Genomic DNA, 18,767 nt, shown 5'->3' with positions numbered 1-18,767 from the left:
CCGCCTCCGCCGCCCACGCGGACAGCCGGCTGCTCGGCCTGCAGAGCCTGGCGGCGGGACGTGCGGCGGCCGGCGCGGTTCCAGGGAACTCTGCCTGGGCTCAGGGGTGCGGCCGAGCGCGCTGACTCACGCTCTCGCTACGTGAGCGGCGAGCCGGGCCGGGCCGGGCGTGGGGGCCAAGCCCGCGCCGCAGCCGCCGCCGCCGCCCCCGCCCGCGCGCGCTTGTGGAGAGGTTCGCGCACAGCTGCGCGCGCGCCCGCGGAGGACTTCACCCCCGGGCTGGCCGCGGGTGCCGATTTTGATCTTTACGGCTTTATGGTGCTGCGGGGCTGTGATCTTTGATCCGCAGCGCCGGCACCCGGGAATTCTGCTAGGCAGGGGCGGCCAGAATCACGTCAGGTCCGCGTGGGCGCCGGCCTTAGCCTCTCCTGGCTCCTGGGGGAGTCCACTGAGCCCCGAGGCCCGGCCCCCGGCCTTGCACTTCACAGCATCTTACGTAAGTGAAGAGCCATCTGTAGTCTCGCACCCTCTTTGTTTCAGTGGCTCCCTAAACCACCCTGTGACACGGAAAGGATAGGAAGGGCAGGCGCTGTTCAATCCATTTGACAGCCGAGGAAATCAAAGCTTATGTTCAGGTATTTTATCCGTTGGCACGAAAACAATCTGCTGTAACTTATATGTAGAGGTACTCAGCTCTTGGGTAAATAAATTTGAGTGTCGGCATAGCCTGTTTTACCAACATCTTCCATTCTCCTGTGTTCACTGGGAAGACAAGTTAAAGAGGAAAAAAAGAGTCCCGGGGGTGCGTGGGGCGAGGGTGCTGGGGGAGGGAGAGTTTATATTAATATGTGTGAAATCGGCCCACTGTCTACACAGCTGTTACCTTTTGTAGGCTTTATAGGGATGCAGCTGAGCTTACAGTAAGAGCAGTGTTCCCTGAGTAACTGGCCAGCCCTCCTCAAATACACCAAGGGTGTCCTTGGATGCCTGCCACGGATGAGGGTCGCGCTGGTGTGGGGACAAGGGCCGCACCTGGAACACGAGGCCTGCGTCTGAATCCTGAGGCTTGGGCCATTGCCCGTGACCCTGGGCAGTGTGACTGACATCACTCAGCTTCTTCTCACTTGGGGTTGCCATGAGGTTCAAGATGAGAATGTACTTGGAGTTTCCTTAACTACCGTGGCCCGTGGCCCGTGGAAAGGAGAGGCGGGGTTTCTTTTCCTTGGTCCTACAATGTCAGGGTGGGAAGTGAGAGACGTTGTCCACTTCAGGACGATCTGTGTCTCTTGTTTGCTCATCTTGGGTAAACCACGGAGAACACAGTTTCTATAGAGTCCGTAGGAACAAAAATGAGTTAATTCTCATGGAAATTCTGCCTTTAGACACAGCACAAGGTTACAGGATCTTAACTGCAAACACAGAGCTAAGCCACTTGTAGAGCACTCTTCAGTTTGCCTAGTTTTTGTTTTGATTTTTTTTTTTTTGGAGGGGCTAGAGTGTTTGTCAAACTCTTTCCAGATTTTAAAATTAATACATGATTTTGTAAAAACAAGTAAACTAAAATATAAACAGGAAAAACACTTTATAATCCAACATATAGATACCAATAATGTTAGCATTTCAGGTATATTTCTTCCTAGGTACTTTAAAAATTCTTTTTAATATAACTGAGACTCCAGTCTATGTTATTTTTTTTTTATTATTTACCTTTCTTAATGTTATATCATACACATTCTCCCATGTCACTAAAACTTTATAGTCACTTTCGTGAATATATTATATTTTTTCAACACTGTTGGAAGTTTAGGTTGTTTCCATTTTTTGACTAAGCAATACGCCAGTGAATATCTTCGTGTATAAATATTTGACCATTTTATTTATTATCTCCTTAGCGTGGATTTCCTGAAGTGGAATTTTAGGTCAAATAACATAAACATTTTCATGATGAGATCACATTGCCAAGTGGCAATTTCCATGAGCGCAGGGACTAGCTCTGTCTTCTTGACCACTGTATTGCCAGTGCCCAGCATGGAGTTGGTTAATGTGCAGTGTTGAAGGAACAGCTACACAGATGAATCTTCGTTTAAAACCAAAAATTATGTTTCATCCCAACTGGTTCTAACCAGGTGAAGCTAATAAAGGACCTTGAACCTTAAGGGACAACCCCCATCGCCCCCACCTCAGGAACTGACTGAAGACTCTTCTGACCAATGAGTAATGGGACTTGCTTAAACCCACTACCTCTCCAGAGTGCTAGTTTTCTGTGCTTGATTAGAATAACCATCAGGCATTCCTCCTTCCTAGCACTGAAAACAAAACAAAACACAACAAAACCAAATCTTGACTTTTCCCCCTTTAGGGTACTGCTCTGCAAATGTCTCCAGTGGTGTGTGCTCCCTTGGCTGGTAAATTAGTAGACTCAGGTGTGATTTAGGAAAAAAAAATACCTCAGGTGCTCTTGGTCTTTATTCTCTGACAAATGAGTATTGTCGAATTGAAATACATGAAATTTGTAGCAATCTACAATTTTTCTACCAGTTTCTAAGTGTGTTTCATTGTTCCTTTGCTAATATTGAGTATTATAATTTTCATAACCTCTGTTATTTAGTGGATTAAGTTGTGAAAAAATATTTTGCCCATTAAATGAGCTAGACTGAAACTTTTATTTTTTTAAAAAGGTTTATATATTTATTTTAGAGAAAGGGAGAGAGAGGGAGGGAGAGAGAGGTGGGGTGGGGTGGGGTGGAGGGAGGGCAGAGGGAGAAGGAGAGAAAGTCTCAAGCCGACTCCGCACTGGGCGCGGAGCCCAGCATAGGGCTTGGTTCCAGGACCCTGAGATCGTGACCTGAGCTGAAACCAAGAGTCGGATGCTTAATGGACTGAGCCACCCAGTCGCCTCTAGACTGAACCTTTTAATACAAGTGTTGTGATTCTCTATTTGTATTTTTATCTATTGGGATCTTAGTGATTTATCAGTTTATATGACTCTTTTATATACTAAGGATATTGCAGAGTGATTTGTTCATAATATTTTTAAAGCGAAGCAGCACCAGGAAGATCCTGATGCAACACATTATTTTGATGTATTAAATTTTTGAAGTAATTGTATGTTTAAATTACTTATTGCTGGAGGTGTTCTTAGGTGGAATGGGTGGTTTCTAGCCACTGGAATGATCTAAGTAGAGGCTGTTTGATCCCTTAGGGAGGAACTGAAACTTCTAAATGAGAGGTTGGACTAGTGATCTTTAAGTTCTCTTAAAACCTAGAGATGTTATGATCCTATCATTTGTCCAAGGATATAAGGCTAATAAGTTTCGGAGGCTAGTTTTCTTTCTGTACTCTGTAAAATCAACTGGATCCTATGAGAATCAAAGGATGGTTTCCTGAGTCTATTGCCTTTATGTATATTTTTCCAGAAAAGTTGAAGAGTGTGAATGTGCTTTGTGTTGAGCTGTATCCTGGCCCTTTAGGACTTCATTTACCAGAAATAAACATGCATTTTTGGGGCACCTAGCTGGCTCAGTTGGTAGAGCCTGTGACTCTTGAGCTTGGGGTTGTAAGTTCAAGACCCATGTTGGGTGTAGAGATTACTTAAAAATAAAAACCTTTTATTTATTTATTTTTAAAGATTTTATTTATTTATTTGAGAGGGAGGGAGAGAGAGAGAGAGAGTGCACAAGAGCAGGGGGAGAGAGAAGCAGACTCTCCACTGAGCAGGGAGCCTGACACAAGACCTTGATCCCAGGATCGCTGGGACATGACCTGAGCCGAAAGCAGATGCTTAACCGACTGAGCCACCCAGGTGCTCCCCAAAATAAAGATATTAAAAAATAAATAAATAAACAAGCATTTTTACCAAAAATTTTTACATGAAGAACATTGATTTTGCAATCTAATTCAATTTTTGGTTTCTTCTTTGTAATACATATTTATTCCTTATTAAATAATCTTTATTATTGTAGATTATTATAAGCTTACATATATGTAACTATGCATGATTGCATGTAAAAACCATGTGTACTGTATTTTATTAATAATATGGTTTTTTTTTAAAAACGTGATTGCTTGTGTAGTTTTCAGCTATGTGCCGACTTTGGAACTACTTCCAGCATAAAAGTTAGCTCCACTGTGATGTCTATGCAGATTTCTATTGCAGATGTCTGTGATTGCGGAGTCTTGACACAACATAAATGACATGGGTTTTATGTATGCATTTATTATACGATATGAGAGCTGTATGTGTTCCGACAGCCCTTGTATTTCTCTTATTGGTGTGCTCGTTACTGTGCGAACAACATACTCACCAGTCTCCCCTACAGGCTACACGTTTTGGTGGGGAGGGAGCAAGTGAGACTTGATCCTTTTATATCTCTAGCACTCAGTTTAGTGCTTGACATTCTACAAAATTTTTGTTGAATTGAATTAAATGTAATAAATCACTTGCAAAGACCAGACATGAAACTGCAAGAGGTCATGGATTGAGTTTGTTCTGAGACAGCTGACCAAGTGTGCTCAAGGCCGGTGCTGGGGGAATAGTTAGAGGAAGCTGAGTGATTTGAGTGCCTCCCAGGAGCTAGCACGAACCTGGCATCTCACAGGCTTTCCTATATTTAATCCTCACAACTTTACTGTTGAAGGGTTTTTTTGTTTTAATTGTTGTTTTTACAGAGAAGGTTTAGAAAGGTTTGGTTAACTTTGTCAATCTGTAAATGGTAGAATCGGCATTTTCTCCAAGCTTAGACTGGCTCGGAAGTACAGGCTCTCTTCTCGTGACCAGGATGCCTGCAGTAAGCAGCCCAGTCTTGATTGGGGCAGAGCTGGGGAGGAAAGGTGTGTTGGTTTAAAAAGAACTTGGTTCCATCAACCTAGACGAATTTTGTCTTTGTACCTCTCCTCTCTCTACCCTTTGCATTTCTGCATGCCCTCTGCTTCGGCTTTTCTCACCCTCTCAAGACCCGGGGCCCTCATGGTGCCCCCTCCTTATGGTGCTCCCCTGGACCTTCTCTCCACACCAGCCACATACTCTCTTCTTCCCATCCAGTTATAGTCCTTCTTCTTCTTCCATTTAATCTGGTAAACTCTTCTAGAAAAAGAATAGAATAATTGTTATAATGTTTCCTCTCCTGCCCATGTGTTTTGTTAAATACAGATGCTAGTTGTAGGGGTTCTAAAGTTGAGAGGGAGGCATTTGGACAGAAGGATATTTTGTCTCTTCAAATAAAACCATGGACTGCAGCCACTTACTGTCCAGCAGAGCACAAAGGGCCCTTAATCTCTGGGACAGTAGTAATAAGAGCCAACATTGCATTTGTTCAGTACATCCATGTGAAGGCCTACTGTGTACCACTGTTCTATGTGCTTAATGTAAATTAACTCTTTTATCCTCTTTACATCCCAATGAGGTAGGTGGTAATGTTGCCCTTACAGTTGGTGAGAGGAGAGTTGGGACCAGAGCCTTGTAAGTTTGGCTCTGGAGCACTAAAACACTCAGCTCAGTTGGAGGCAGTGGGGAGGAAAGGGGAGAAGGGCAGGGAGAGGGAGGGTGGGAAAGAGGGTCACAGAAAAAGAGAAGTTCTTAACAGTGGCTTAGGAATTTGATTGAACGTGAAACAAAAAATAAGGTTAGCCAGAACTGTTTTTGGAATCCATTAAAGAGGTAGTTTAGAGCAATTAGAATGGTGGAGGAATTAGCACCTGTGCCAAGGGGGCAGCCACAAATTGTTGGGGCCCAAAGGAGTGGGAACACCCCTGGGCAGGGCTCTGCCACTCTGCAGTTTATGAGAGGTAGTTGACTATTGGGTGGACCTCACTGAAGCCCAGCCAGCCAGGAGGGAGTGAAGAAGGCGTCTGCCAAGGGATATTGTAGGGGAAGGTTCCAGGCTGGGAGCGTGAGCCAGAGAGAGGGAGGAAATGAGCTTTTCCTGGTGGGTGGATTTCACCCAAATGGAAGTCCAAATATGGGCCTCCAAGAGCTGGAGGATTGCAGGAGGGGGCCTGGTGTGTCTGGGAATCTCAAAGCCAAGATCATTCCTAAGCTGAGTGGGGGTGGATTCCTGGGAAGGCTCCTCATCATTACAAAGTATTTATTAAGTTCTAAGCTCTTACAGTTTCTCAAGAAGTGAATGTTTCTGGAAAAGACATTTAGCAGGTGTGAGAGAAACATATTCTTGGGTAAGTGGCTGAGGGTAGGCAGCCAGGCTCTCAGCAGTATTCTGTGCTAATCAGTCGATTGTTCTGGATTGTCTGGGACTATTCCAATTTTTGCACTGAAAATCCAGTGCCCCTTCAAAACACTCAAGACTCTGCTCATATTCTATCTCTTGATAGAAACCTTTCCTGATCATTGTCTGAAATAATATCCCACCCCAGCCCTAGTGGTCCCGTCCTACCCCCTTATCCTGACAACACTTATGCCCTTGAAATCATCTTGTTTATTTGCTTACTGTCTCTACTCCAAAACCAGAATATAAATTCCAGAAAGACAGGGATTTGGGTTTGTTCACTGTTCTATTCCCAGCACATAGAACAAGACTGGGCACACGGAACATGCTCATTATACATTTGTTGAGTGAATGATCCCCTTTTAAGGTTTCTAGTACTGTGCTCTGCTCTGGATGTACACGGATGAGCAAAACCAGAAATGGTCCTTGCACTCATGAAGCATGGAATTTAGTAAGAGAGAGAGAGACATTCATGACATATTTTCACATATACAAATAAAATTACAACTAGGTTGAAGAATAGATGAATAGGAGACTAAAGGTATGGATCTTTGAGAAGGTATGTTGCCAGGTGGAGTCTGGGGCCCTGAGCTAGTGAAAGCTTGCCCAAGGAAGTAATGATTGAGTTGAATCTGAAGGTTGGAGAAAAAATGCTTTCTTAGGAAGAGAACTGGGCGTGCAAAAGCCCTGGGGCACAATGGTGCAGGCTTGTTTTGGAGAACCACAGCCAGGCCCTGTGGCTGGCATGCAGAAAGCAAGAGCACTTACGGTACCCTGTGAGGTCAGGCTGGAGAGGCAGGCACAGCCAGGCCACGTGGGGCCTTGGGTACTGGAGGTCTTGCTGTAGATTTGCCAATTTCTTCCTCAAAAATGGTGGGAAATCATTGAAGGGTTTTAAGCAGGGTGTGTGTGCATGTGTGCATGCATTGTGTGTGTGTGTGTGTGTGTGTGTGTGAGATAATTAATCTTTTGTATTTTGAAGTGAGCATCCAGATCATTGTGAAGTTTCCTCCAGCCCCACGATTAAAGGGTTAAAAGTAGTCTGGGAGAGAATAATTAACATATTTATCATTATAAAAGGTCGCTGTAGTCTTAATTCTTTTCTTCTTCTGTCTCTTGATGGACTAAATTCCTGTGGCCTAAATAAGGGCAGAACAATGGGGGAATCAATTTTGTGGCCAGTTTTTTGAGGAAGCTTTTTAGAACTTGGTACTTCATAAATCTGTGAAGCCATTGTTTTCAAAGCACTCTTCTAGGCTCTGTGGGAAGAGAAAAAGGAAACCACATGAATGTTCTTCCCCCTTGGGGAGCTTAGATGTTTAATGACAGGTATGCAAATGAAAAAAGGCACAGGATAGACCCAGAAACAAGTTCTACAAGAGCTGCTTCCTAGAGATACTCGGCGTGTGTTAATGTACAACGTCCTGAGAACCCGGTCCGTGTCTGAGTCATTTTCCTTCCTCCCACAGAAGCTCGCCGAGTGCCTTGCCCGAGAGATGCGTCAAATGAATGAAGCTGAGTCTGGTCGCCTCAGCAGAGAAGAGCAATTACTCAATAAGCAAGTCAGCCTCTAGTGACACCTCCATTATAAAAAGTACTTCTAAAAAATGTAAGCTGCGTGATGACAGTTTTATGTCCATTTTTTGGTTGTTCACTGCTGTGACCCGGTGCCTGGTATATTGTCATTCAGTGATATTTGTTGAATACATGAATTTACTAGCTTAAGTGAGAAGCTCTGGAACAGTCAGAGGACTTAGTGAAGACTTGGTTAAGTACATTAATGGTCCCTCCATATGATGGGGTACTATTCAGCATCTAAAGAGTATGTCACTGGGGTGCCTGGCTAGCTCAGTCAGTGGAGCATGTGGCTCGTGATCTTGGGGTTGTGAGTTCAAGCCCCCTGTTGGGTATAGAGAGTACTTAAAGTAAAATCTTAAAAAAAAAATAATGAAGAGTATGTAAAGAAGAAGGCTTACTGACTAGGCAGGATGGTGAAAGCACAGGCTTTGGAGGCCCACTGCCTGGAGTAGAAGCCCAGTTCTGCCCCTCACTAGCTGTGTGACCTTGGGAGAGCTATTTAACCTCTCTGTAATGCGATTTCCTCAGCTGTACAATGGGTATAATAATAGTACATACCTCAGAATTCTTATGAGAATTAATGAGCTGATACATAATGAGTTTTTATATAAAGTATGTAGGGCAGTGTTCGCTCTGCGGTAAACACTCAGTGAGTATCAGTTCTAAGTGCTTTACGTATCCTGAGTCCTAATCCTCACAACAACTCTATGAAGCAGACACCGCTTTGAAAATAAAAAATATATTTTATTTTACTTAAAGATTTGTTTATTTATTTGAGAGAGAGAGAGAGAGAGTGCGTGCACACAACCGGGGGTGGGGAGGAGCAGAGGGAGAGGGAGAGAGAATCCCAAGCAGACTCCCTGCTGAGCATGGAGCCCTATACAGGGCTCGATCCTATGACCCTGAGGTCACCACCTGAGCTGAAACCAAGAGTCAGGCGCTTAACCAAATGAGCCACCCAGGTGCCCTGATCTCCATATTTTAGTAAGTGATACAGTGATCTCTCTGAATATGATGGGTAGAAGTTGGACAGTTTTGTGAAGAAGAACGACATGATCATATTTATGTTTTAACAGTATCACTGTGTCTGTTGTGTGGAAAACAGACTGAGGAGGCTGGAAGGGTCAAGGCCAGAACCAAGAAGACTACTTAGGAAACTACAGCAAGAATCCAGGTAAGATATGATGTTGGTTTGTGTCAGGATGGTAGCAGCTGAGGTGGTGAAAAACTGTGTGTTTCGGGCTATCTTTTGAAGTTAGAACTCCATTTCAGGATTTGCTGGTGGAATGGATAGGAGGTGTGAAAAAAATGAGTCATGGATGACTACATGATTTTGGATCCAATCAACCAGAAGGATGGAATTGCCATTTACTGAATAAGGAAAGACCGCAGGAGAGCAGGGTTGAAGTGTATAGTTGGAGATGCCTGTTTATCACCCAAGCTGAGATGATAAAAGGCAGGTGGACATATGAGTCTGGAGTTCAGGAAAGGGTTCTGGGATGGAGATAGGAATGCTCACGTCCTCAGGCTACAGATGATATTAAAAATCATGCAACTGGATAAGATCACCGAAGGAGTAAGTAGAAATGGAAAGCAGAAGTCCAAGGCTTGAATCCAATCTTCAGAGGTTGGGGAGATGAGGAGGAACCAGTAAAGACTGAGGTGGACCAGCCAGTGAGGCAGGAGGAAAACCAGGAGCGTGTCAGAATCCTGGCAGCTAACCTAAGATGAGATTCAAGTGTTTTACATATTCTAAAACTTAATCTCAGAAACATCCTTGTCAGTTGTTTCTGCTGCCGTGTCAGTGATGTCACAGGTGGAGGAACCAGGGCTCATACAGGTTGGGCCCAAGATGCACAGTTTGTAGCAGAAGTTGGATTAGAGACCAACTTGTCCGACTTTATGTCCACTGCCCTTTCCTCGTACCACACTTCTGCACCACCGTCCCCTCTTGGTCGGAAGAGGAAGACTTGCCACATCAATTTTACCGAGTTATTCCCCTCACCCTGAGAATGGTCTGTTCTAAACTAGTCATTCAACTTGTGTGCCCTGGTGCAAAAACCTGTTTGATATTCAAGTAAGAGCTCCTGCGACAAAAGAAGACAGAAAAGGAAATAGGATAGGCAGCGCCATTGCCAACAGCTGAAGGATACGGTAGAATTAGTGTGGCCTGCTTAGGGATTTCCATTTGGAATTCCCCAGCCACGTGGGAGTTGACAGACGTGACCTGAGCCTGTGCTCAGGCTCACAGAGGGTCAGTTGTATAGAGGCGTGTGTGCACGCGCACCAAGCCTATGCGTGTGTGGATGCAGGTGTGTATGAGAGAGAGAGAGAAAGGAGCAAAATCTCATGCCAACCTCATCAGCTCATTTCTGAGCTGACCCTGGGGTGCCCGGACCCGGTGGGCCCGCAGGACTCTATCGGAAGAAGCCTGAGGTCAGGCGGATGAGAAGTGACAGAGATGGCCCCACTATGGAGAGAGAGGCAGGGACAGTGATACATTCTCTGCTTGTTTCCTGTCCTTATAGAGAGGAGGGTGAAAGCCATCCAGAAATTTAAATATGCTTTACCTACCCCACCTTCTTCCACCTGTCAGTGGCATGAACTTGGAACTGTGAAAACAGAGTTGGACAAAACTGTGAGGAATTCTGTGGGGGGCACTGAAATATCTGTAAGAGCTGTGGTGCTAAAAATCTGAATAAAAAAAAGTTCAAGATAGAATGGACCAGCAAATAGGCTGGTTGAAGCTAAACACATGGCAAGCTAGGAGAGAAGAGAATCGGGTAAGAAAGGAGTTACCTGAATTTTAGGGAGGTAGGTTGGGAGACAAGGCAACTCAGAAACAGGCTTTGACATGAGGCCACGATCTGTGGGGTCACCACCAGTGGCCTCTGGTTGTTAGTAAACCTATTCCAGCTGAGACAGCACCCCCCAAATTGCCTGGGAGGGGAGCCCAGGCTTTTTAAGGTGACATTGTTTCTTAGAGGGTAAGCAATTTTTTTTTTTAAATGAAGACTTAAATTGTTAGAACAGTTTTATGTTCGGTCTTAGAGCAGCAAAATTGAGGGGTATGTACAGAGATTGCTCACATATGCCCTGTCCACACACATAAATAGCCTCCATCATTATCAACATCCCCCCAGCAGAATGGTGCGTTTGTTATAACTGACGAACCAGCACCGACACATCATATTGCCACCAAGTCCGTAGTTTACATTAAACTGTCGTTATACATTTGTACTATCCCACAGAATGTGCAACACCGAGAGTGAACTCTAATGTAAATACTGGACCTTGGGTTAGCATTTTTAATCTTACGATTTACAAGTAAATGTAGAAATGTTTAAGAGAATTATCAAACTCTTAATAGTTTTGTTAATTTGTGTACACTTAGTATTTTAAGTATTTGCAATATTTAAGGAAATTTGGCCCATGAGAGTAATGGTCATTTTTTGACCATTTAAAAAATGTAATTAAGAAATTGATTTAATTTTGTGATTTTAAATTAAAAAACATTCTAAAATTACTATCAGTATTGGAATATTTAAGAGACTTATCTCTTAAAGAGATTTATCATACTTTAAAGTTTATTTTATTAGACTTTAAGAGATTTTTAGACAATTGATGTATGTATAAAAGATTAAAATATGTTACATATTAATATGCAATATATTATAACATTGTAAATATATTTAAAATATTAAATATGTATTATATATTAAATATTAAAATATAAACATGGTTTAAAATGTTTGAGTTTCATAAACTAAATTTGTAAATGGAATCAAACATTAATTAAAAACCTCTTAAATGTGATTAACATTTGCTATATTCATAAAGATTAATAGTATCTCTAAATTGAACTTAAAAGTCTGAGGAAGACCTAGATTTTTAAGTTTATAACTTTAACAGTTTGAGGATTAAATTTTAAAAATCAAAGTAGCTCTCTGTAATCTTCTCTATGTAAAGAGACGGTCCTTGAGATTACCAAAGAAAATCTCAGTATTCTATCAAGGACCCTGTGGCAGCTCCTGGGTGTCTAGTCCTTCCATGCGTTCCGTAACTCTTACTTCCAGCTAGCTTGCCCTTGGAGGACAGCTGGCTAAGGCAGGACCCCATGGGGGAAGCGGAGAGCCTTGGTGTCTGGGAGCCCAGGGGGCAGGGGTAGCTCTATCTACTCCCTTTCTCCTCAGGGGCATGTTGATCTTGCATCCTGGAGACTGGACAAAAGGGCTGAGAGCTACAAGACAGCAGGGAAAGCAAATTTCGAGAGCAGATGACGGAGTCAGAGGCAACTCTAGAAACGATAAAGGAAACAAAGATGGTAGAAGCTGTGAACACATGTTTAGGATAGGACTGTGACTTATCATGAAATCAGCATGGTCACTGTCTCATATTCTAGATAAGGAAACTGAGACTCAGAGAGGTTAATGACTCACCAAGATCTCATGGCTAGGCAGAGGTAGAGATGACACTGGAAAATGGATCCTCTAACAACTCCTAATTCAGAATTCTTTTCAGAGCGTTTCTTGGTATCAGTGCAGGGTAGGTAAGTGGTTTGGATGGTCAAAGTCAAGTCAGAGCACAGGTTGGTGGTTGAGGTTTTACAATTTGTCTGAAGGGCTACAGCCTGACGTCCAAGGCTTTGGATAGAAATTAATTGTTAAATACACTCACCTACTCTCTGTAGGCTTTTAAGTTTCTTCTGCATCCTGGGCCTGTATCCTGGGCCTGAGTCCTGGGCCTTTCAAAGCAGCCCAGTTCTGAAGGGAATGTCGTCAGGACTAAGATGTCTTATCCTGGTAGAGGTCTTAGGAGGAGCACCCCTTTGAGGCCCTCTCTGAGGCCCTGTGCAAAATGCCAATGTGGCAGCGTCCAGCTGGGATAGGTCCAGGGAAGAGGAGTGGGAATGGTTGGAGGAATGGGCCTGGTGGGGAATGAGGGGCAAATCCGTGTATCCTGGAAAATGGAAGGTTTCTGAATAAGGGCAGGCATAGAGGATCTGATTTAGCAAGGCTTCCCCTGAAGGTAAAGAAAGGAGGAGAAGCTCAAAGGAGGTGCCCTTGAATTTCATCCTCCAGCCAGCTCTCCCTGGAAGGAGCTTCTGAGCTTCTGAGGGATTTCCCTGAGGTGGGCTGAGGAAGCTGGGTGAGTGAACATTTCTAGGGAAGAAGGGTAGTGGTACCATCGAGGATTGTGTGAAGTACAAAGAGTCCTTCATTGTGCATGTTCTTTGCATGGCCCTTACCATGTCTACCATGTTTAATAACATGCTTTGCAACTGGGCAGCTTTGGACACCTTTTGCAATAACCTCTCTAGGGAGACAGAGCAGGTAGCAGTATTCCTGTTTTATGACTGGGGAATCTAAAGCCACAAAAGGTTAAAAACGTGACTAATAGAGGAAAAAGTAGGAAGAGGTAGGGGTGATTTCTGAATTCAAACCCAGTGACCCTACCCCCGTCTTCCATTCTTCTTCTTTTCCTTCTCTTTTTAATTTTAAAGGTTTTATTAGTTTTTCTTCTTTATGGAGGCAATATATGATCCTTGTTGAATGTTATTAAATATATTAAGATACAATAAAACATAGGTAAAATTTGAAAAGAAAAAATTATAATTCTACCACTTAGAGATGATCACTGTTAACACCTTGGTGTATGTCATTTTACATTCTTTTCTATGCGTACAATAGATATCATTATCAATATGGCCTCATACTAATAATTTCTATAACATACTTTTTTTCTCCTTTGTTCCCTTTTTTTTGCATTGACCCAAAGAGGGGGAAGAAAAGAGCCTTCAGACTAAACTCTTTTTTAAAAAATTTATTTTAGAGATAGATAGAGGAGGAGAGGGAGAACGATAAGCCGACTCCACACTGAGCATAGAGCCTGACTTGGGGCTCGATCCTAGGACCCTGAGATCATGACCTGAACTGAAATCAAGATTTGAATGCTCAACCAACTGAGCCACCCAGGTGGCACCCTTAGACTAAACTAAACTCTTAAAAGTTTTTTTGGAGTGGGGGCACCTGTGTGGCTCAGTCGGTTAAGTGTCTGCCTTTGGCTCAGGTCATTATCCCGGAGTCCTATGTTGGGTTCGGTGCTCAGCAAGGAGTCTGCTTCTCCCTCTCCCTCTCCCTCCCCCTCCACCCGCTCACACATTCTCTTTCTCAATTAAAAAATAAAATCTTCTAAAAAAAAGTACGTAATAGAAAAAGTAAAACTAGTACTACAACTCTTACATCAAGAAATATTTGCCATGTTCATCCTACCCTACATGTGATTCCACCCCAGAGGCAACTACTTCTAAATCTTAAAACTCTCTAAATAACAAGCTTATAATGCTATTTGTTAGTTTTTCAGGTTTAGATATTGTACATTGACTTCCTCTGTGTAAGATGATGGTTTGGTTTCTTACATTTGTGTCCCCCATGTCTCTCACTCTTCCCTTCCTCCCTTTCTCCAAATATGGTCATAACGCTGTTTGGTAATGTGGATTAAATGAGTATTCAGTGATCACATTTCTACAAGTATGTAAATATTGGGTACTGAGTCATATAGAGTACTAGGAATGTGCTTTCTATTTTATCGAACTCTTTGCCCCTGGAGTTAATACTTGACTTATTTTTGTTTTAATTTGCATAGTTGCTTGGTTTTCTATACCGAGCTCTTTCACATAACTGTTAATCACATCTTGATCTAATCTTGATCTATGTACAAACATTATTATTATTATTTTATTTTATTTTATTTTATTTTATTTTTCCGAGAGAGCCCTCCTAAGAGCCTCCTGTCTCCCTTCCCCTACCAGGACTGGTGGTTCCAGGACTGCTATGTGTTTTCCTCATCATCACCCTGGAAATTTCCTCCACCTCTCTCCTGAATTGAATCCCCTAGTTCGGGCTCCTATGTCTTCTTATGTCTTGGTTTACTCTCTTAGTTTTATAAGGAGTGGCCTGAGACTGCCAATGTGCTTTTTACCCTGCTACATATAAACCTCACCCTTTTAACGGGTGAAGAAATAAATGGTGGTTTTTGTTCTCAGCTCAGAATAAACCAAGAAGAGGAATCCATCCCATGTGGAGTCCAACAATTCCTGTTCCAGAATTAGTCAAATTTGTTTTCTTTCTGGATTCAGCAAGCTTGTAATTAAAAGCTTTGATTTTCATTGACCTTAATCACAAGGCAATAGGAAAAAAAAAAGAAGAGAAACGTTTTCTGAAAATCCAAGCTGCGATTCTTGAAGGACAGAACAGCATAAAGTTTGCTGCATTTAAAGAAAAGGGGGACTTGAACTGAGCATCTTCAGCCCACCCACAGTCTCCCTGCTTGGAGACTCTAGCAGGCGATGTGCAAATGTCACATGTGCCTGCCTGGCCTGGCTCTCCTCCAGATTTCTGCCCTGTATGTGGCCTGTGGGCTCTCAGATGTGGTTCGATGCTTCATTTGCCACATTTTTTTTTTTTTCAGCACAAAATACAAGCCTTGGACAGGTGCTGGGGATGTAGTGGCTTCTGAAATTTTTTCCCAGAAGGCAGTGACTCATCACAGGAAACCCCTTTGTTTTCTCTCTGACCTTCCCTCGGCTTCCTGCTCCACCCATCTGTGCGTGAGTTTTCACATTCCTCACCAACAGACAACAACTTACCTCTAGGTTTAGTCAAGTGTGGTAAGTGGAGATAGTTCTGGGAGTAAGTTGGGATCACCTTTCCCAATAGCAGTGCCCATGAAGGCATCAGGCTTGTTCTCAATGCCTTAGCCTCTCCCCATTGAGGTACGGGTCAATTTCCATTCCATGACTCCTGGAAAATCCCTTTTCCTGTGTCCCTAACCAGATGGATTGTCACATTGTCAAAGAGGTAGATTTGCTCTCCTAGCCCTTGCTCTAATCAGGGAGTGCTTTTGCAGAACTCCATTTCTGGAAAATATACATCATTATACATCTAGTAACAGGTGTTCAATTATTTTTAATTGATGTGTGTTAAATCAAAGAAGATGTTGATGGTTGTTGACCCACAGTCCTTCTTCAGGTACAGCCAAGGTCTTCAATGGATAAATGTTGAAGTGAGTCATACAACTCAGATTCCTACATGTTTAGAGTTAGAAAGGAGCTTAGAGGTTATCCAGTCTTGCTTTTTCATTTGTAGCCAAGAATCTTGAAGCCCCATCAAGTTACTTTCTCATGTTCACCCAGTCAGGTCCTGGCCCTTCTGAGGCTGTCTGTATACTCACGCCCGCCTCTGCACTGCTCTCCAGTTGCACTGCAGTCCCACTTCCGGCTGCACCTCTTCTTGGCTCTCTGCACCTCAGGGTGGAGCCTCAGGCTGGCAAAAACCCTTCCACGAGGTCTCACCCCTCCTCTGTCACTGCTTTCCCCGAAGTCCCTCTGTGGCCAGGCTTCTCTCCAGACTGCAGGCAAATTCAGACTGTTGACTTTGCTTTTCTTTGACTGAGAACCCATGACTTCCTATGAAGAGTGTGGTTCAAAGTAATTCTTCAAAAATTTAATAGCAAAATACTCACTAAGAAAATTTGAAGAAGACACAAACAAGTGTGTGTGTGTGTGTGTGTGTGTTTTAACTTTTTTGGTGTTTTCTTTGGACATTTCCCCACTAGACCCCTCCCTTCCAAGGAATAGGTTTGTTGGTGGTTTTATTGTAGTCATCACCTTATTCATTCAATTTTGTATCCTATTTTCCATTTGTGTTCTTTTCATATAACTCTATGACAGAAGGATTGGGAGCATATACTGGTCTGCTTTTTTGTGAAACCTTCTGTTAGAACACTGTCACCTATTTAGAAAAATAAGTTCTCTACTTTTTAGTAGGACAAACAATAATGTGCATGTCCAGGACATATTTGGGAGGGGCGACAGGAGACATGTTCCATATATCTCCTAAATCTTCCCATCTTCCTCAATACCCCGTATGGGGCAGCTGGGGTTGCATTCTCTGTCACTGTCAATGGGGCATTGTGTTTCCTGATAATCTATGAACCAGAACTCTTCCTTTGCCACCATATCCACAGTCATGTCTTCTGGTCTCCATGGTGGTAACAGCTTGGCCCCAACCACCATGTTGACCTATTTGCCATCTCTGATCTCTTGTTCATTGTGAAGGAATCTGTTCTATAATAACCAGCTGTGAAGTCTGCACACCCTACAAGTTGTGAGAGCAGGAACCAAGTCTTCTTATAAGTCTTTGGCATGTTTCTGTATCCCTAGTATGATGTCCAGCATACAGAAGACACCTAAGAAATGTTCGGTGAGCGAATGAGTGGATAACTCTAATTGTGACTACAGAATAGCCTTCCTTTTTGACTCCAAAAGCAAAACCACAACTGTGATGGGAACATCCTTGTCAGAGTATTTCCTACCACAGCAAAGAAACAAACTGAATCAGAAATTGAGGGGCGCCTGGGTGGCACAGTTGTTGGGTGTCTGCCTTCGGCTCAGGGCGTGATCCCAGCATTATGGGATCGAGCCCCACATCAGGCTCCTCCGCTATGAGCCTGCTTCTTCCTCTCCCACTCCCCCTGCTTGTGTTCCCTCTCTCGCTGGCTGTCTCTATCTCTGTCAAATAAATAAATAAAGTCTTTAAAAAAAAAAAAAAGAAATTGAAAGTCAGGAAGGCTGAGAAGCATCTTGGGTAGGAATGATGGTTCCTGGTTTCTCCGGTTCTTTCTTCTTAACTCCTCACAGCCCACAGAACCTGGATATTACAAAATCCTTTTTATCATTTAAGAATTGTAAATGCCTGATTTTTCTTTATTATCCTCCTTAATTTTGAAGCAAAAAAGGTTTATTTCCCAAGATAGGAACAGCAAACTCCACTCTAGGGGAAAGCCCAAGTCTTCATAAATTTCCCTTAACACCTCAAAATCGTAGTCATGGGCTGACCTTGCTTGTGATGTGAAATTGCTTCTCAGGGGAAGACTACTTAGCGGTAAGAAGGAATGAACAACATGATAAAAACAACAATGTGAATGAATTTCAAAATGATTTTGCTGAGTGAAAGAAATCAGAGCAAACAGTATATACTGTATGATTCCACTTTTACAAAATTCTAGAAAATGCAAACTAATCTGTCGTGACAGAAAGTGGTTGCCTCGTAGGTGGGAAGGGAAGAAGTAGGAGGCAGGGGTTATAAAAGGGCAACAGAAAACTTTGGGTTGTGATGGGTATGCTCGTTATTATTATGATTGTGGTAATGGTTCCACAAGTGTATAGGTATGTCAAAGCTGGTTGAGTTATTCATTGTAAATATGCAAATTATATCGGATGTCAGTTACACACCAATAAAGCTGTTTTTAGAATTGTTGCAAGGAAATGGAGTCCTACTCCCCACCCTATATTTCCTACCACGCTTTCCAGCTTCCTCCTGCTAAAAGGTGATCACACCCAATTGTGTTCCTACCTCGCAATCAGTCCTTTGTTATGGTAGACACTGAGATTTCTTTGCTTCTTCTGGAAGTATTTAAACTGGGTCACCATTTCCTCCCACTTAATTCCCAGGCCCTCCTGAATGATGTAGAGAAGCTTGCCCTCTTCTGTCTGTAGCCATTTAGGGACAGCCCCCCCTCCTGGCTCCAGTGACAGGTTTTTGAATAAACAACAGCTGATTGTGTAGCTGGTACTTGCATGACTGCAAGCCTGGGTGGCCACGACTTACCAGCCCCACTGATAACAATTCTCAGACCTTGCACATATTCTGAGGATGCTTTTCAAAATACCCATCGGTTCTACACAGGATGGCCCAGGACAGTGACCTGCCCGTTTGCCTGTTCCTTCTCACATGGTTCCTTCATTGCTCTCCAAGGTGCTTTAGGGTTAGGTAGCTCCAGATTAGAAGTGAGAAGTGCAGACAGGTCTCCTCCTGAGGAAGTCAGCATTATTCTAATGTTAGAGATATTTCTGGAACCTAAGTAAGAATTGGGAATGAGTCCCTGGAATATACAGAGGGGGGCATT

At 43.1% G+C, this 18,767-nt stretch overlaps 1 non-coding gene across 6 annotated transcripts in view; it reads left to right on the top strand.

The window, feature by feature from the left end:
• The window catches only part of LOC113266114 (uncharacterized), a 151,694-nt gene that overhangs the window by 71,018 nt on the left and 61,909 nt on the right, over positions 1 to 18,767 (top strand). For 2 of the 6 annotated variants that reach the window (XR_008957234.1, XR_008957236.1), the window contains exons 1-3: positions 176 to 496; positions 7,691 to 7,830; positions 8,876 to 8,973. This is a non-coding gene — a transcript (uncharacterized LOC113266114). Of the gene's footprint in view, positions 1 to 175; positions 497 to 7,690; positions 7,831 to 8,875; positions 8,974 to 18,767 lie in introns of those variants that run through there. The other 4 variants (XR_008957238.1, XR_008957237.1, XR_008957233.1 and 1 more) reach the window with 3 other exon arrangements.

The sequence above is a fragment of the Ursus arctos genome, unplaced genomic scaffold (genome assembly GCF_023065955.2).
Source record: "Ursus arctos isolate Adak ecotype North America unplaced genomic scaffold, UrsArc2.0 scaffold_37, whole genome shotgun sequence".
In the NCBI taxonomy this organism is placed as follows: domain Eukaryota; kingdom Metazoa; phylum Chordata; class Mammalia; order Carnivora; family Ursidae; genus Ursus; species Ursus arctos.
The sequence above is the reverse complement of the archived record's forward strand: the minus strand, read 5'-3'. Positions and strand labels throughout refer to the sequence as shown.